Source organism: Eulemur rufifrons, unplaced genomic scaffold, assembly GCF_041146395.1.
Source record: "Eulemur rufifrons isolate Redbay unplaced genomic scaffold, OSU_ERuf_1 scaffold_33, whole genome shotgun sequence".
NCBI lineage: Eukaryota > Metazoa > Chordata > Mammalia > Primates > Lemuridae > Eulemur > Eulemur rufifrons.
The window spans coordinates 3,495,001-3,515,000 of NW_027182816.1; the positions used below are offsets into that span (position 1 = coordinate 3,495,001).

General features: G+C 55.1%; 1 pseudogene; it reads left to right on the plus strand.

Moving 5' to 3' along the window:
* The first annotated feature begins 19,690 nt into the window (after nt 1-19,690).
* On the plus strand, nt 19,691-19,782 carry LOC138379416 (small nucleolar RNA U13; annotated as a pseudogene).
* Nucleotides 19,783-20,000: the final 218 nt, after the last annotated feature.

The window sequence follows — 20,000 nt, forward strand, 5'->3', positions numbered from 1 at the left end:
TCGGGCAGCGCAGTCGGGCGAACGCTCGTCGCGGGGCGGTCGGCAGCCGTGAGGAAGAGAGAAGGAACACCCTTTCGAACAGGGATGAGACCCCGCGAGGGCGAGGCACGAGAGCCCGTGGGAGGCGAGACCTGCGCCGCGACCGGGCCACTGGGGAAACAACGCCACGGGATCCCACCGCCCCAAACCCGAGAGCGGTCCCGCAACGCGCCCGTGACGCCAGCCGGCCAAAGCCTTCGGCACCCCTCCCAACGGGGCCACGGCCTCACCACCGGGGCGTCCCAGAGCGACACCGGCCTTCGGCCCTCGGCCCGCACGCCACCGCGCCTAATCCCATTCTCGTCCGTTTCCCAATCCTGTCTCGCTCCGGGGAGCACCGCGCACCGGTGGAACGACCCCCTCGTTGGCCGGGCGGTCCCCCAAGCCGCAATCCACAGGCGCCAGCACGGGAGCGCCCATCCATCCGCGGCCTGGCACGGGACCGGGTGGAGGGCCGCACGCTCACAGGGGCTGGGGAGGGGGCGCGAGACGGGCCGCACCACCACCCCCTTACCCCAGCGCACACCGGGGCGACCCGCGGCCGGGGCACGCAGCGCACACACGCGGGCGCCCTTCACAGCTGGAACGCCGGCCCGGCCCGGCGTGACCCTCCCCCAGAGTTCAGAGGGGGAGGCGCGGACCACGTTAGGCGAAGAGTGGCACTCGGCCCCCACCGCGGGGGCCGGCGGACCGCTCCACCCCCACGGCAGGGGAGGAGGGAACTCTGCCCACGCACAACTGGCAGCCGCAGGGGCGGCGCCTGACGACGCGCAGAGAGGCGGCGGGCTGGGGGATCCGACAAACCCCAGAAGAGGACACGCCTCCATGATCGCTAGAGAAGACGCTTTCTCGCCGAAGGTGGATCGCCCCCGACCCCCGGTCGCCCCCGTAAGGGCCCTGGGCGGAGGCGTTCAGGCACGCCCCGGGGAGGTGTGGGGGGGTCTGCGGCATGGGGCAAAACACGCACGGTTGGCGACTCCTGAGCGTTCGCGGTCGGGGCCCCTGGTCCAAAAGCCACCTCACTTCGAGGGGGACACTCCCCCGTCGGTATGGGAGAGGGGTCACCGAGGCAGACCAGGCCGGTGGCAGAGGCCCCCCACGGGGCCGGCCGGCACCACGTCGCCGGCCCGGCCCCACCACGATCGCCCACACGACCGTGCAACCACCCCACCTCGGGCAGGGTGGGAAGAGCACAAGCCGTGCGCTCGCCTTTCGAAGTCCGCCACGCACACATCGTGGGGACGCCGAGACAACGCCCCCCGCCCGCCCACGCAGCGCAGGAGGATGCCTCTAGGCTTGCCCGCCTCGACCCCCCCCAACCCCAAGCACGCTGCTCGAGGGTGTACCCAACGCAGCAGACGCTGCAGCGGCGACCAGAGGGGGACGCCGGGAACGAGGACGACAACCACCGCTCGGTTTCGGGCACCTTGGAGAACAACCCGGTGCGCTCCGGGGGCACCACAAAAGGGCCACGCAGACCCAGCAGCCGCGCGCCAAACGGGGCGCGCGACCGGGCGGGCGGCACGGCCCCGCACCCGTCCGTCACGGGCAGGGGGGACCCCGGCCAGGCAACAGCCACACAGGGCGAGCGAGGGCTGCCCGCTGCGTCAAGAGGACTCACGACCCCCCGCCAACGCCACGAGGCCGAGGGCGGGGCGACCGCGGTCGGGCCGGATAGTCTCGCACCCGCGCCTCCCACGCACCGCCCACAGGCGGGGAAGGAGAGGTGAGGTGCCCGCGGGCAGAACGAGAAGAGCGGCCACCATTCACCACGAATGGACCGTCCCTCGCCTGGCACGCGGCTCAAGGCCCGGGAGAGCGCGACGTCACCACATCGATCAGGCCCCGAGGACGGGGAGGGTTGGGGGAGGTCAGTCAGGCCGGCGAGGACAGCGATCCGAGGAGCCCGCTTCAGCCTCGCCAGCCCCGCCTCCCAAGCACAACCCAAAGACGAGGACCGCCTGACACGCAACGGCACAGAGCCAGCGGGGTAAGGGGGAAGGTTGCCGCAAACCTCCCCCCCCCCGGGTGCCGTCTCTCGAGGGGACAAGAGACCAACGCGAGAGGCGGGCACCACCGTCGGGACACTCCGACGCCCTAGAGCCGGCGCGCGGGCCCAGGCGGTCAGCTCAAAGGGAACAGGGCAGGGCGCTGGATCCCCACGAACCCAGAACCCTGTCCGCGTGCGGAGGCCCAACCCCTCCAGCGACAGTCGCCGAAGGACAGCGTGTCAGTACTAACCTGCAGGCGGAAGATGACGATATGAGGTGATCAAAAACACCGCGCAGGAAGACGGGGACCGAGCCACTTGAACACGCCTGCCCCCACGACACTCGACACGGCCACCTGTCCCCAGCACGTCCCCAGCGCCAGCAGACAAGGGGCACTCAGGGACATCTGGTCGGCCCCCATGGCGTAGAGGGCCAGGGAGGCCCTCACCGTCCACGCGCGCCACCCAGGGCCCAGCACGGGGACTTGTGGAGGAGAAAACATCGGGACGGGACCGCCACGGCCCACGAGCGGCCGCGGGCCGACAGGGGTCGCCCTCGCCGGCCACCCAGGGCCACCCAGGGCCCGGTCCCCGGCCCCAGCACGGGGACTTGTGGAGGAGAAAACATCGGGACGGGACCGCCGCGGCCCACGAGCGCCCGCGGGCCGACAGGGGTCGCCCTCGCCGGCCACCCGCGCCACCCAGGGCCACCCAGGGCCTGGTCCCCGGCCCCAGCACGGGGACTTGTGGAGGAGAAAACATCGGGACGGGACCGCCGCGGCCCACGAGCGCCCGCGGGCCGACAGGGGTCGCCCTCGCCGGCCACCCGCGCCACCCAGGGCCCGGTCCGCGCCCCCAGAGTAGGACTCGGAAGAAGCCACGGACGACTGGGTGCCACTCACAGGGCTGTCCCTGCCTCCTGAGCGGGAACCAGGGAAAATGGGTAGGAAAGGCGAGGCCGAGGGAGAGGGACACGCATGCACGGGACGGCGGCCGGTCGCCGGACACCCTCCTCTCCCGCCCGCGTGTGCCGTCTCCTTCCTGTCCCCGCGGGGTGGGTCGGGTCTCCAAAGCGGCCACAGCGTGCTAGTCGACCTGCCCGGGCAGCCCCGCAAGCCGCCTGGCTGGCTGAGCCTGGAAGCGCGGCGACAACGTCCTCCCGCCACACAGCCCTGCAGGCCCAAGCTCTGCCTCCCAGATGTCCCAGCCGGCGTCCCGGCACGAACCAGATGGCCCCGCGAAGGCTGCTTGCTTCCCGGAACTCAGCCTCGCTCGCATCGGGGACTGTCCCCTGCTTTGCCTGCTGCACCGAAGATTCAGAGGACAAGAGACTTGTAGAAAAGCGGCCGCCAGGTGGAGCCCGACCACAACCGGCGCCAGCCACCAGAGGTCTGCTGCAAGACACGGGGCAACCCTCTGGAGCCCATCATTTCAGAGTCCAGAAGGTCCCCCGGGGGCATCAAACACAGTCCCCCTACTCCCCACGGAAGCCATCGAAAAATGACGGGTCAGTCTAGGGCCACGCCACCCTGAACGCGCCCAATCTCGTCTGATCTTGGAAGCTAAGCAGGCCCCGGCCTGGCTAGCACTGGGATCAAAGAAAGGATGGGTCGGCCCGACCACCGACATCGTCCACCAAACCCGTCTCTGCACAGACCACAACATAGCCGAGAGACAGACAGGCAGAAACAGAAACAGAGAAAGGGAGAGAAAGGAAAAGAACAGAAAGAAAAGAGACGGAGAAACAGAGAGAGAAAGTCAGAAAGAAAAAAACAGTAAATAAGAAAAGACAGGAAGAGGGCACGGGGAAGAAAGAAAAAGGAAGGGAGGAAGGAGATAGGAAACACAGAAAGACAGAAGGAAAGAAGAAATAAGGAAAGAAAAGACAGGCAGAAAGAAAGAGAATGAGAAAAAGGGAGGAAGGATGGAAGCAGAAAGAAAGAAGAAAGAAAGAAAGACAGACAGACAGACAGACAGAAGGAGGGAAAGAAAGAAAAGAAAAAGAAAGGAAATTAAGAGAGAAAAAGAAAGAGCACGGAAAGATGGAAAGAGAAAAAGATAGAGAGAAGGAAGGAGAGAGAAAGTATAGAAAGAGACAGAAAGGAAGAAGGAAGGAGAGAGAAAGGAGAGAATGAGAAAGAAAGAAGGTAGGAAAGTAGAAAGGGGGAAGAAAGATGGAAAAAACAGAGATAGAAACACAGGATAACAGGAGAAAGGAAGAGAGGAAAGAAAAATGGAAAGAAATACGGAAGGAAGGAAGGCAGGCAGGCAGGAAGGAAGACAGGAAGACTGAAAGAAGGAAACAACAAAGAAGTAAAGAAAAGGCAGAAGGAGGAAGAGAAAGAAAGAAAGAAAGAAAGAAAGAAGGGGGGGGGAGAGATGATAGGATGAGAAAACCTTTCTGTCGTGGAATCATAAAACCCCTTCCTATCTTAGGATCATGAAACCCAGGGTGGAACTATGATACACTTCACATTCTCAGAGCACGCCGGCTGGTGAAACAAAGAAAGAAGTCGGGGACAAAGAGAACACATTCACGGGGCCTGGCCGGAGGCCAGGGTGGGGCGGCCCGAGGCTGTCGCCAGAGCCATCTCTGTGGCAGGACGTCGCAACACGCCTACCGGATTTTCCCATAACGCTCGCCCGCCGCCAGGTGACCCCCGTCATCCACCGATCCAAGTGTCAGCCTGGAAAGGACGGGCTCCCTCGTGGGGGAGGGAGCGTGGGGGCGGGAGTGGGTACACACTGGGTCGCAGGCCTCCTCCCGGCCCCTCTCGGACCACGTCTCTCAGCCCTCGGGCACACTCCCCACCACTAGTCGACCAGAGAGCCCCCGGGGGCGGGGGGCCGGAGGGGGGCGTCCACGGCAGGGAGAGAGGACAGGGACCCATCGGCCCGTGCTAGATGCCACGGGTGGAGGCAGGACCTGCTGAAGACACACGAACAGTACGGAGAGGTTCAGAGCGGGGCCTAGGCGCAGCCACTCACGATGATTGGACAGACAGTTGGACTATCTGTCACGGTGGACCGAAGCGCATGAAGTGGGCGCTCCCGGAAACGGCGTGTGTGTGTGTGTGTGTGTGTGTGTGCGCGCGTGCGCGTGCGCGTGCGCGTGTGCCTGTGTGTGGGAGGGAGAGAGAGAGAGAGAGAGAGATGGGAGAAGACGGTCGGTACATTCACTCACTCCTGTACCCGGGCCAGTCGTTTCTCCCGAAGGACAGAAATCCATAAAACACCCACGTCTAAAGAGTGTTTACACAGAGCTAACCCTAGGTCGAATCAGTCAGGAGTCGAGTGCGGGGAATCCTATGGTCCCAAACTGGGACTCCAGTCCCGGCCCCATAGCAAAAGGGGGTCATTTCTCAGAAAACGCACGCACACAGAAACGGGTAACGTTTATACAATTTTATACCGTGGTAGTGACTTCCTTCCCCGAGCCCGTGTTCTTAGGATCGGTCTCACTACATAGTACTTTTTTTTTTTTTTTCTGAGCTTTATTTTATTTTATTTTATTTTACTGTCATTTCGTTAGAGATGATGGGGAGGGGTGGCGGGGGAGCAGGGCATAGTTCACTCACTGGAAGCCTCAAACTCCTGGGCTCCAGCGATCCTCCTTCCTCAGCCTCCCAAATCGCTGGGACTACAGGCGTGTGCCACCATGCCCGGCTAATTTTTTTCTATTTTTGGTAGAGACGGGGGTCTTGCTTTTGCCGAGGCAGGTCTCGAACTCCTGACCTCAAGCGGTCGGTCCTCCTCCCCGCCTTGGCCTAGGATTACAGGCGTGAGTCACCAAGCCTGGCCTGGATCGGTTTTTAATAGGTAAGGTCTACGAGACATCCCAGTCCAAACATCGATTCGGTGGGTCTCTACAGGATTCCGGGCGGAGATCCGATCTGGGGTTTACAACGTGGAGAATTAAGGCCTGGCTAGCAAAGAGCCCAGTGACTGAAGAGGGACGATGCTCGTCAGTCGTACAGAGCCTGAAAAGATGCAACACGGGGAAACGTTTCCAGGTTCCTCTCAGAAGAGGATGTCAGATGAGATGCCGAAACGAAAAGAATGGGTTCAAGCCAAAAGGAAAAATAGATAAATAAGTCAATAAATAAAACTACGGGAGACAGCCAGGAGACACTGTTTCCTCAGAAATGGCTAGGAAGCCTCCCAGGATAACCTGGATAGCAGCATATGTTCCTCCTCCTCCTCCGGCTCCCTCTCTTGTGTTCGTGTTTGTTTTCTGTAAACGCCAAGATGGGGCAGGGGTGGGGGACACCACGCCGGGTGGGCGAGCAGATCACCCTTCCCACCACAGGAGGGAGCACACACACACACACCCACCCACCCACCCCGGGTCATCACTCTGTAGTTCCGCGTGAGTGAGGTGAGGCCCGGAACGGTGCTAGTAGCTTTCCAAGTGGTCAAAAAGAATGCACAATAACTGGACCGAGGCCTGTCTGGACGCTGTAAAGGCCCACTTGAAAACTTATGCTTGCTCGCTAGGTGACCGATGTCCGCTTGACCTATGTCTGTAATTGGAAATACGTACCTTGCGGAGATAAAACAAAGCAATTAACTTGTAACTAAGTGTTTAAACTTTCCAGCTGCCTGTCGTAAAATTGATTGTGCTTGCTTAACGCCTGAAAGAATGTTCCTTAATTGGAGCTATCTGTTTCTGTAAACCTGCTCGCTTAAAGACTGTAACCGAAACGAAACGGGGGCCCGAGGCTGGTCCCGGACCACACAGCTGCGGAGTAGGTGGTATAGTGTTGTTTCAACCGCCGTGCCTAAAGTCACGGAGCTCTAGCTTAGGATAGTCTGAAACCTTCCTGCTTTTTTCGGCTCGGGGCCATTCTCTGTACCTGTACCCTAACAGGGCAGGGGGTGGTCGCTGGCCAGCTAATATGGACTCATGACTTGGCTCAATTCGGTCTCTAGGTTGTCCTGTCTCGCACTCCGTACTATAACAGATGCCATACCGGTTCAACCCAGCTCTGAAGGAAAGAAATGCCGAGCGTTCCACTAGCCGGAGGAAGGCAAAACGCACCTCTGCCTTCCTCTGAGGGCACGTCTGAGTGAACGGGTCGTTCTCCCTGCCCGTCACCCCAAGCCCCTCATCCCGGACCCCACCACACCCGGCCTTGACCTCCTCGGCCCTGCCCACCAGGCCCCATCATGGCCTCTGGAGCCTGGGCTCTCTCTCTCTCCAGGCACTGGCACTGCCCCCCGCCCCCACCCCGGGACCTGAGATCCAGGGCCTCTGTCTCCCAGGCCTCCCAGCTGTCTTGACTTGCGGACTCAGTGCCTGCTCTGCCAAGAGAGACCTCTTGCTGCGGGGTGGCTCTCAGTGGCTGCATCTCAGCGGTCTAACGTGTCCCCCACCATCCACGTGGCCGCCGGCGTCAGGCTTCGGTGCCGTAGTGCCACCCTGCCTCCCTTCCGGGGGAATCCCACGCTGCCTCAGGCCCATTATGACCTGGAAGAGGCTGCACCTGTGGGGTCTGCCCATTTCCACTACCCCCCCACACACACACGTCACCCCCCGGCCCCCCCATAGGGGTTAGGAAGAAGGCAACACTTTCTGGTACAAGGGTTGAACTGAAGGGGCGAGTGAGTGGCCACCTGGCAGGGGCATCGCAACAGATGGCTGAAGAAGTCAGCCGCCGAGTGCAGAAATGTCACGGAACTTGGGGTGCCACTGCCTTGCTGAGATAGGGCCAGGGCAGGCTTTAAAAGGCTAAAATTCTCCCTGCCTTTGGTACGTTAATACAGAACCCATGGTCCTTTCTAATTTTTGATTCCCGGAGAGGCAGGAAGTATTCCAAATGGCCACGCCATGGCTTTTCTAAATTGCCCACAAGGCCTTCTCCGACCCAGCGGGTCAGGGGTTTGCTTTGGTGTTACATCGTGGTAAAAGAGACATCCCACAGCAGTGACCATGTCCATCGACTCCGTCGGCGCTCTCAGGCTCGTAGTCCCACTTTTCAGACAAGCCTGGATGGCCACTCCGTGTCACTCTTTGCCAAATGCCAGCCACTCTCCTCCCCGCCCCGCATCCCCCATTTGGCCACCACAACTCTTCATCCCCAGGCGCCCTCCAGTAAAGTGTGCTCCTGTCTGTACACCTACTCCGTTGGGGGCGGGGGGGGGGGGAGGTGGCACAAGAGGTGGCTGGTGGCCGGAGCAGGCCCGCCACCTTGAGTGTGTGGAACAGCGCTGAGGATTTCCTAAGGGAAGAAAGAGGGTGGGGAGAGCGAGAGAGCATCTCCTCCTCGTGAACCTCACAGATGATTGAGGACAAACAGGCCTGCACGGGGAGGGTGCCGAGTCTGCACCAGAGAAAATGGCTTTGTGGGGGGGTGGGAGGGGAAGAGGGCAGAAAGATTTTCTGTCTTTTTAAAACTTCCCCCAGGCTTTTGGGAACTTGCAGCCCGGCCTGCATCCCTGAGGCACGTTAACTCTTTGGTTATAACTCCAGGTGGCCCCCAGGGTGGGCGGCCCACAGAGTTCAAGGGCTTTCTTCTCAGCAGAGACGGGACCTTTAGAACAGCTAACTGCAGTAATTGCCTGAAGCTGAGAACCAACCCTCCTTCCTTTAAAACCTCTGTATTTCTGCCTAGGCCTATGTTCACAAAATTTGGGGGTTTGAGACTGAGAAGCTCTACCCTATTTATTTCCTCCTTTGTCAGCAAAGTAGACTCTCTGTTTTCTTACTCCTCATACCGCTTGTCCTCGTTATTCGGCCTCGTGGACAAGCAGCTGAGCTTTCGGTCACAAGTCCACACCCCAGGGTGGAGGGGTCCAATCCACCCCTGTCCAGACCTGGGCCCTTCCTGCCTCCCTCTCGAGACGATCTGTTTGGCAGCCCAGCCGCCTTGGACTGGGCCACAAGGAGGACACAAAGTAAAGACCCAGCCCCCCCGCCCCCCCCCACACACGGTAGTGGCGGTGGGTGGCAGTTCTCCAAGGGTTTGGGGCTTTTCCTGAGGCAGGAGACGGAGGGGACTGATTTCTTTAGAGCTCCGTCCCCTCCCCCATGCGGTGTGCCGCCTGGAAGCGGCAGCTCGCGGGGCGGGGTCGGGGCTGAAAGCGGCTCCGCCCGAGAGAAGCCGAGGCGGCTACGTGCAAGCGCGCATGCACAGTCAGCTCGCGGGGCGGGGTCGCGGCTGAAAGCGGCTCCGCCCGAGAGAAGCCCGAGGCGGCTACGTGCGAGCGCGCATGCGCAGTCAGCGCAGTGAGTGGGGGAGGGGTGGAAACCGGCGGAAGGGCTCCGCCGGGGGCCCGGCCATCTGTGCGGCCAGGCTAGGGGTTTCCCTCTTGGGCCGGGAGCTCGTACCCCGCCCCCAGCCCGCAGGCAATCCCGAGGGGCAGAAGCACGACTTGCTGGGCACCTCCTCGGGCGAAGCGGTCGCGGTGGCTGGGTTACGTGGGGCCCAGACGAGTCTCTGGTTCTGGGAGCGGCACCTCCCCCACGCGCCTCTCCTCTTGGGCCTTCACCCTCCCCCCCCCCCCCGCTCCGGCCCCAGGGGAGGGGAGGAGTGGGGGGCAGGGAGACGACCTCAGGGAGGAGCCAGACCAACTGAATGAAAGCTTTTCATGAACTCGTGTGCCTTTCCCAGGGAAACACCATTTCTGGAGTCTATGAACTAAAATAAAATCTTAAGCCGCCCCCCGCCCGCCACCGCCAGCTGACCCGTCCCGTGGTTGGCCCAGGGAACCCTAGAAAAACCCTTAAACCTGAGCTGCTGCCCCGCAAGGACAGGGGAAGTCAGACACTCCTCCCTGATGGAGTCAGATTTTATAACAATGAGATACTGAATGTCCGACGGGCCTAAGGCCAGGCAAGACAAAGCTTAACGCATATCTAGCAGGCCAACCGTTTACTGAACTACAGGGCACTTGAGTTTTGGGTAAACTGTCCAGTGGCTTGTCTGTGATTAGCAGACCTCCTTACCTTAACTGAAAACATGATGCAAAGCCTTTAGGCAGAGGTTCATTTATGTCATCAATTGCAAATCAAAGAATCTTTAAACCCAGCTGTAAACCTGTAAACACCGCACCCTCCCTCCCCCGCCCCCCCCAACTGCCAGATGTCCTGCCTTTTCAGCCCAGACCAATGTACCCCTTCCATGTTTTGATTTGTGATTTTACATGTAATTCCTGTCTCCCTAAAATGTATGAAGCCAAACTGTAACCCACCCCACCACAATGGGTCCGCTTGCTCAAGGCTTCTTGGGCGTAGCTCTCTGGGCCATGATCACGGCCGTTGGGCTCAGAATAAAACTCTTTAAATTATTTTGCAGTGATTTGGGGTTCTTTTCCATGGACGAGTCAATCGTGTTCACATTATTTTAGCCTTGGGAGCTTTTTCTTTTCTATTATGTCTGATCCTGATCGCTAGCCAGGTATTCATTCATATTTTTGGTTGGTGGTGGTGCTCAAGCTCGTCTTTGTACATCCCAAATTGGCGTAAGCCACCGTGAATATGTTTTACACCTTCCAAGAGCTAGCGCTTATTGCCGTATCATAACCAGGGCTCGCAGCAATTTTTCTTTTTTTTTTTTTTAAAGCTGCTTCCACTTTCCACCTAGGTATACATACGAGTATACCCTTTAAATGAATGCTTGCATCGAGGAACCAGGAAGTGGTTTTTGTTGTTGTTGCTGTTGTTGTTTTCCCCCAGTCATTTATCTGCTCCTCAACCCTCATTATTTATCACACACACACACACACACACACACACCCCCCCCATCTCTGTAGAAAAGCTCACGGAGATTGTTCATCCACCGCGTGCTTTCTGTTGACAGTATCTGAGACGATAAGGAGCACCATGCATTCTGTTCTAAGAGAAAAATTGCATATATCAGTATGATTATATTTTACTTCTTGTGTGAATTTAGTGGATCTCATAAAAGCTGATCTTGGTTTTCACAGCAGAGAAAAGTGGGCTTCTGTTTTGGTTTTGTTTTTGTTTTTCTGGAGGGGTGGTGTCTTCACATAAGTGATCATCTTTACAAGTATGCTATATCCGAGAAATTTCAGAAAGCTGCAAAGAGTGACTTGTTGACAATGCTTGCATTGAATGATGTATCTGAATCTGTGAATCGAAGGGGTCAGCATCTGACCAGAAAGCACTGTTAGAGGAAGAGGGGTTTCGGGTCTTTTCCTAAATTGTATCTGCCTAAGGCGGAAAATATTTCTGTTTCCCTATGACATGGTATTTTCCTCACAAGCAGTGTTAATGGCTCCATATGTCTCTAGACTGGCTGCAGAGCAGAGACTCCATGGTCTCCACTACTTGACTCTGTCTGTCCAAGAATGGCCTCCACAGCTCTCCTCTGTGAGATATCCACTCTCAGAGGTGGCACGGTATGGTGGGTAGGGGGATATGCTGGATTTTGAAAACTCAGAGTTTGAACCCCAGTGCTTTATTTCTTAGCAACATGAACTTTGTCAGATCACATCACCCTGCTGAAGCCCAGTCACCTAAAGGGTAGAAAATGCAATGGATAGATTGACGCTTCTCTTCTCTTCTCCTCTCTTCTTTCTCTCTTTCTTTCTTTCCTTGTGTCTTCCTGTCTCTCTCTCTCTCTCTCTCTCTCTCTCTCTCTTTCTTTTTGTCTCTTTCTTTTTTTTCTTTTGACGGGCCCTCACTCTGTTTCCCAGACTAAAGTGCAGTAGCATCATCATAGATCACTGCAACTTCAAACTCCTGGCCTCAAGCGATCCTTTCCCCCTAGGCTTCCCAAAGTGCTAGGATGCAGTTTTATTTTTATCTGTGACACCATGGGAGGAAATATCTTTTAGGGTCATAGGGTCAGAAATTTAGATCTCTTCTTTGAACTCATGGTAGCGGCTAACTGGGATTTTCAGTGTGTAAACGTAAGCCACTTGTAATTTCACCAGTACTCCCGTTACTTGTCATCTATTCAGGAGGTGAACTCTTCTTCCCCTACCATCTACTGTTCAAACGCGTTGGCCACAAGGATAATTTGAATATCAGATTCAGAGCACAAATAATTAAGGTCCTGTAGCGTTAATAAGTAAAAGGGGCCACACACAAACCTGTGGAAGTCTGTGTCCCTTCCAGTTTTTTATTTTGTTTGTTTGTTTGTTTGTTTTTGGGTTCCCCCCCCCCGAGACTGAGTCTCACTCTGTTGCCCGGGCTAGAGTGAGTGCCGTGGCGTCAGCCTAGCTCACAGCAACCTCAAACTCCTGGGCTCAGTCGATCCTCCTGCCTCAGGCTCCCCAGGAGCTGGGACCACAGGCATGTGCCACCATGCCCGGCTAATTTTTTTCTATATATTTTTAGTTGTCTGGACAATTTCTTTCTATATTTTTAGTAGAGACGGGGGCGGGGGGTCTCACTCTCGCTCGGGCTGGTCTCGAACTCCTGACTTTGAGCGATCCTCCCGCCTCGGCCTCCCAGAGTGCTAAGTTTACAGGCCTGAGCCAACGCGTCCGGCCTGTGTCCATTCTTTAATGTTGTGTGTTGCTCAGTTATGAAAAGGCAAGGGAACATAAAATCCGAGTTTTAGGGATGACTTATAGGCTCAGTATTCTTTTTTTTTTTTTTTTTTTTTTTTTTGCCTCCTCTAAGCCTATGTGAATATCAAGGAGGGTAAAAAATTCAGTGTTCTCAGTTCAGTGCCCAACCAACCTCTGTTTCCAGAGTAAAAATTGAGCATCCTATTACACCTTTATTTCCCTTTGGTATGCTAAGGCCCAACTCGGCAGAGAGGTCACTGTTTATTCTCTTGGCTAAGATCACATGTGCCATAGTCTGTCTGCTTTGTCTCCTTTAGGGGTAATCATCCAATCTTACCCGGGCCCCTCACATCCTCGTGACAATAGGCCTCCTTGGTTTACTGAAATAGAAAAGACCGGCTCATCAGCAATGTTTGATCGGTTGCTTCAGAAACAAATGTTGTTCTGCTTTCTTTACTATGTTTGTTTTTTTTTTTTTTTTTTTTTCCTTCTTTCTTCCGTCAGACCCAATCCGATATAGGTGGGAGAGAAGGTAACCGGAGCCTCTTGAAAAACCGAAGTGAACCAAAGCGAGCTCACAGATTCAGATAGAAATCAGGAGGAAGAAAAATTGAGAGATAACATGGATTTTCTGTCTAGCGGGTGTTCTCACACTTCAATTTTACCAGAAGCGTTAGGTAGGATGACGATGACGATAATTGTGACAAACACTATTCTCATTGGACAGATAAGGAGGCAGGCTCAGAGTGACGAGTAACCTGGGCCTAAATAGATCGCTAAGAAGCATCATAGTGTGTTCCTTGGTTACGCTGTTTTGTGAAGCTCAAAAAGTTTGGGGTGCGCGTGCGTCCATGTGCGTACGCAATCATAGGTGTTCTAGTAAAACGGATATGAGGTAGGATTTCCCATACCTTCAATGATTTCATGTCCTGCAGGAACATAATGTTCCGGGATCAGGTTTTTATTCTGCCTTCTCTGCCACATGCTCAACATGCCTGTGACTTTACAGCCGAGACTTGCTCAGGGGGAGCCCATTCTCATCTTCTGGGAGGTTCTGCTAATCTTTAAAAGACAAGGACATAGGAAGATGATCCTATAACAACGACTGTGACCACGATTAAAGGCTTACTGTTTACCACGCGTGCTTCTGCGGGCTTTGCCTGCATTTGCTTTTTCACTCTGCCCAATATCCCTGTGGGGTAGGCACCATGATTTCTGCATTTGCAGATGAAGAGGCTGAGGCTCAAGAGGATTTATGACTCGCCAAGTTACCAAACACGGAGTGTCGTCCAGGTAGCCAGTCCAGGCCCCCCGGCTCTGCAGCCACTCTGCAATGCTGATTCTGAGCCTGACCGTTTCATCACTGGTGGCTCCCTGAGAACCTTGACTCGGCCCCCTTCCTCAGTTCACTTGGGAAACATATTCATGTGTGTGTATTTCTCTCCTTCCCTCTCCCACCCCCCCTCTCTGTTTTAGTTTTTATTATTTTGAAAAGTGCATAGAACGATAAAAACTTTAAAAGTAGGAAAAAGCTTACGGAACACATAAGGACACAGAGAAAGAAAATATCTGTGTACAACAGTGCAACGCATTTGTGTTTTAAGTCGTGGTGTTGCCAAAGAGTCCAAAAGTTTAAAAGAAAGAAAAACAAACAAACAAACAAACAAACAAACAGACAGACAAAAAAAAAAAAACCAAACCACCATGGAAAAGTTTATGAAGTGAAAACACTTACAGTAAGCTAAGGTTAATGTATTATTGAAGAAAGAAATTTCTAAAGGTAAATGTCGTGCGGCCTAAGTGTCCAGGGTTTATGAAAACCTACAGTAAGTAATGTCCTAGGCCTTCACATTCACTCACCACTCACCGCCAACTCACAGACTCACCCAGAGCAACCTCCCGCCCGCCCTGCAAGCTCCATTCACCGTAAGTGCCCTGGCCTGGGTGTCCCACTGCACAGAAACCTATTAGACTGCATTTCTTCCCATTACTATCAGTAGTTGTACATTTCTTAGGACTGTAGGCCTACGATACACCTCCAGGCATAGTTAGGGGTTGGGAAGAGGAGGGAAGAGGCCATTCTTCATTTATTAATTGGGTAGCATGGGGACAGGGGAGGCAGTTTCCTCCTTCTCCTCCTCGGCCCCCTTCTCTCTTGTTTCGCTTCTCCCTCTCTTGTTTTTCTTTATTCCTCTCCCAGTTCCCCCTTCCATCGTCTCGATGGATTTGGATGAGACGTAGACATTTTCTACGTCAGGCCTTAATCATACCGAGGGAGCAGGAGAAAAGTAAGCCGCCTACCATGACACAATGGAATGGAAGTTTGTCAGCCATTGACTGCTGTGGCATTCCGACATTTAGTGTCTTCAGGACATTCTATATTTCTGCTATCCCACTAGAATATATCGCCTCGATCACTACTGTGTGGCCACATCCCAGCTGTTTCGTGAGCCACCCTCAATGTTCGTGACAATGTAGTGTGGGGACTCCCTCCGTCTGGTGCCTTAAACTCGCACATTTGGGGTTTTGTATCAGGATAGCAAAGCGATCGCCTTTAAATAACCTGGCTGGCCATGGTGGCTCATGCCCGTGATCCCCGCAACTTGGGAGGCAGAGACGGGAGCGTGACTTGAGCCCAGCAGCTGGAGACCAGCCTGGGTAACACGATGAGACCTCATCTCTACCAACAAAAAAAAAAAAAAAAAAAAAAAGAAAAAAGAAAAATTATGGCGGGTGTGGCAGCATTTGCCTATAGTCCCAGCTACTCAGAAGGCTGAGGCAGAGAGGATCACTTAAGCCCTGGATTTGGAGCTTGCTGTGAGCTACAATCAGGCCAAGGCGGCCTGGGAGAGGACAGAGTGAAAGAAATCCTGTCTCAAAAAAAAAAAAAAAAAAAAAAAAAAGAAAGAAAGAAAAGAAAAGAAAAGAAAGAAAACAAGACCGATAACACAACACAACTTAGAAGACTTGGTGTTACCGAAAGCTCGGCCACCTGCCCACGAGGCCGAATAACGAGGACAAGCTGTTTGAGGAGGAAGGAAAGAGAGAGTCTATTTTGCCGGTAAAGGAGAAAATAGGGTAGACCTTCCCATCTCAAGCCTCCGAATTTCCCCGAACACAGGGCTAGGCAGAAATACAGAGCTTTTAATGAGGGGGGGAGGGGTTCTCAGCTTTAGCGATGATTGTGGTTAATTATTTCAATCGTCCAGGCTCTGCCAAAAACAAAGCCTGTGAACTCTGCCGGCCGCCCACCTGGGGGGGGGCGGGGCAGGGGACCACTTGGGAGTTTTAAGAAAAGATTTAACCTGCCTTGGGGACATAGGCCAGACTACAAGCTCCCAAAAGTGGTGGTGGTGGTGGTGGTGGTGGTGATGGGGAGCGTAAAACGACAGAACGTCTTTCTGTCCTTTATTGGTTTCTCCTTTTTCCCCCCTAGGTGCCAAAAGACCTGAGACTGATGCCGAAAAGAAATAGGTACAGGCGCCCACGTGCACACACAAAGATATACGATCGAATACATCGTGTTGACAGTGGGGGAAACTGGAAGATGATGGGGAAGTATCACGAGCAACTTTGTATTTCTTCCAGGACAGGAAAATGGACACGAAGAGAAAAATTCATCGTTCTCGGCGTAGGATAAAAAGCCACATCTTGTTATATAATATAATTCATTCTGTGATTTAAGTTTTTATACGACATGATATTCGATAAGCCTAAAAAACAAGATAAAAGAGAAACAAACAAAAGGGAAAAAATAAAAATAAAAAAGACGACGGGCAGAGGCCTACGGTCCCGGGAGGAGGCAGAGAGCGGGAGGAGGGGCGCCTCCCGCAGACAACAGGGCGGGTGGGCGGAGACCCGCTAGAGGCTAGGGCTGCCCCGGGCGGGCCCAGAGCTGCGGGCCCGGGAAGAAGAGGGTGGGACCGTCCGGACCGTGCTCTCCTCCCCGCCCTCCACACCTCCCGGGAGTCAGCTCTTAAACTCCCAACGTCACCTGACTTTCCAGATCCCGAGGTCTGATCAAAGTGGCCGCAAGGTGACACCCAGCAACCGCTGCCGGTGTCATCCTGAAAAGAACGGACCCTATGACTGACGGGGGTGGGGCGGGGTGGGGGTGGGGCGCACAGTGGGTGGCCCGGCCAGCTCCCCTTCCGCCTCGGAGCGGATCGGATCATCTGGAACTTTATCCAGAGAGGAGAGAGTGCCCCTGGGTGTGTGCTAGAAGCCGGAGGGTTGGGGCAGGGACCTACCCAAGAGAGAAGTAGAGTACAGGGAGTTTCAGAGTTGACCCACTCACGATCTCGCCCTGGTCAATACAAGAGTGGCAATATCTGTCACCGTGGAATGAACACTTGGTACCGAAGACCTTTGTCTATGCTGGCCCCCCTATGCCTAGGGGGGGCATGTGGCCAGAATCTGACATCCTAAACGTCTTCGTAGAAAGAATTTGGGGGCGGGGGTGGGGGAGAGAGACAGAAATAGAAAAGAAAGGGGGAAAGAAATGGCTGCCACAAAACTATCAGAACAGATAAGCGACCGATAGGGCCTATCTGGTTAAGTTCTTTCCCTACCCAGAGAACGGTGGACACAGAGAGTCAGGGATAGAATTTCACGCTCGGCACTGTCTCTCGTGGCAGCGGGAAGGTGGAGGGTGGCTGAGGGTTCTATGCTCCTTTATCACACACCGTCAGGTAGGTCAGGTAAAATTGAGGACAGATTTCCAGTGTTTCGAGAAAGGAAGAGCACTCGTGCAGGCCATCTATCTGTACGTGGGAGAGTGTCCCCGAAAAGTGGCTTTCAGTGCCGGGATGTGCCTAGGCCAAGAAGGTTACACGATCCTGAGTGAGAATGGTCCGTCCCATAGAGTCAGTCGGTAGGAGGCCACCGGTCGAGACGGAACTGCCCCCCCTCCCACCCGCCCCCGCCCCACAGAGCAGACAGACTCAGAATGGAGTCACTCGGTGCCAGTGCCCTGCCCGGGTGCCCCATCATTCAACCGAACTGGGAAACAGGTGGGCTTTCCGACCCTCGGGAGGGAGCTTCACGGCGGGCGGACAGATCAGAAGGGGCCCGGCTCCCTTGAGCGGGCAGGCTGGGGACGGTCGGTGGGGTCTCTTGACAGGAGGCACCACGGAACCCTTGAGGCAATGTCGGGGGGCACCTATGTTGCGGTCCAAAGCTAGCGTCTGAGAAGTCGTCCCGAAAGCATGATGGCGTCAACAAGTCCCCTCCGTTCAAGAAACGAGATTCATTTCTAGAGGAGGGCCACCCACGCGGGAGAACCGTAGGCTTCCTGTGGACATTCTCTTCAAAAGGCAATTCACTCAGCGGAGTGAAAATCGGAAAAATCGCTGTCCTCTGACGCAGCTGCAGAGAAAAGATGGCACCAAAATCAATGAAACACACACATACACACACAAACACACCTCCTCCCATCTGAACGAGCACTCCGGACGGTCACATAGGGAGAGCGACGGGCTCTCTTCCCACCCTGTGGTTCTCTACCTTTCGTTGCGGTTTTTTCCCTCAGTGGATAGAGGAGGAGACACAGGGGGCTCAGCCGGCATGCGAGTGGGTTTATCATCCTCTGTGAGTATCAACACGCGACACCACCTAAGTGAAGGAACACACCGGTGTTTCATGTCATGTGGCTCAATGCCTGGCAGATACGAGCCTTTGCAGGCCTCCTCGTGATCGACAGGACGTCGCCTTGGACACGGACACATCTTGTCCCTCCCTCCCGAGGCGATAGGCGGTTCCGTACCTCCTCGGGGCCAGGGCACAGTCTGCCTAGGCACCTACAACACGTGTGGCAACAGCCTCGATGGCTCTGCCATGAGAACGAACTCCCGTGGCACGGGGGTGGGGCGAGGGGGGGGGGGTCGGGTGCTGAAGAATTCAGCTGAGTGAAGGAATGCCACGGGATTCAGAGTGCCATCGGTGGGCTGAGAGGCGAGCAGGGCGGGCTTTGAAAGGGTAACATTCTCCCTGCCTTCCGTCTGTCTGTGAATACAGAACGTACACGCCAGGCGGGGTGGCTCACGCCTGTAATCCTAGCACTCTGGGAGGTAGAGGCGGGTGGATCGCTCAAGGTCGGGAGTTCGAGACCAGCCTGAGCAAGAGCGAGACCCCCATCTCTACTAAAAATAGAAAGAAACTATATATCTAAAAATATATACAGAAACAGTATCTAAAAATATATACAGAAAAATATTAGCCGGGCACGGTGGCGCATGCCTGTAGTCCCAGGTACTCGGGAGGCTGGGGCAGTAGGATCGCTTGAGCCCAGGAGTTTGAGGTTGCTGTGAGCTAGGCTGACGCCACGGCACTCTAGTCTGGGCAACAGAGTGAGACTCTGTTTAAAAAAAAAAAAAAAAAAAAAATATATATATATATATATATATATATATACACACACACACACACACACACACACGTATATCCAATTAGCTGGGCATGCTGGCACATGCCTGTAATCCCAGCTACTCGGGAGGCTGAGGCAGTCTGATCGCTTGAGCCCAGGAGTTTGAGATTGCTGTGAGCTAGGCTGACGCCATGGCACTCTAGCCAGGGCAACAGAACGAGAGACTCTGTCAGAAAGAAAAGAAGAGCGAGAGCGAGAGAGCGAGAGAAAGAAAGAAAGGAAGGGAGAGAAAGGAAAGAGAAGGAAGGGGGGGAGAGAGAGAGAGAGAGAGAGAGAGAGAGAGGAGAAAACTATTAAAAAATTCGGGACCAGATCCATCGGTCGGTACTCAGAAGCGTGACGATCGGGTGTTCCCGAGCACGTGTGAGATGTGTCTTCTCCCTGACGCCGCGTTTCCTCCACACACACATCACCCATCTGCCGTGGAAAAAAAGCAACAAAAAGAGAGAAAGAGATTAAGAAGGGAAAATGGAAACAGGGCAAAAGAGGAAGAAAGAAAGAAATTTCGAAAAAAAGAGACCAAAGTCACAGCGAGAAGGAAGAATACTGAGCCCAGAGCGACACCTAGTGACCACACCGTCACAAGCACCTAGGGCCCCAATTCGCCAGAGACATCTGGTGGACCCCAGAGCAACATGTGGTCGACCCGGGGCCATGGCGTCTGCAGCCGATTCCCAGGCGGGCACACGAGCCCGGGGAAACTCATTCTCAGCGCGGGGAGGAGGGGAGGGGAAATAATAGCAAAGTCACACCAGATCCCTTTCTAGTTCATAAACGTGTTGATTGCGTGTTCACGCGCACGTGTGAGAAGGGCCTCCTGGTGTGTCGGCACGTCACCCGCGTGACGTGAAACCATGAATCCGGGGGGGGGGGGGAGCGGAAAGGCGCGCAGGAAAAGGCAAAGAGAGAATAGATAAAATGAAAGGACCAAAAAGAAAGTCACACAGCAGGGTAGGGGAGTGAGAGCAAGTCGAGAGACTGCAGACAGAAACTCCGAGAGGAGAGGAATGCTCCGGAGCGCCCCTCGCCCCGCGCGAGAAGAATACCGATCGCAGGGTGACCCCT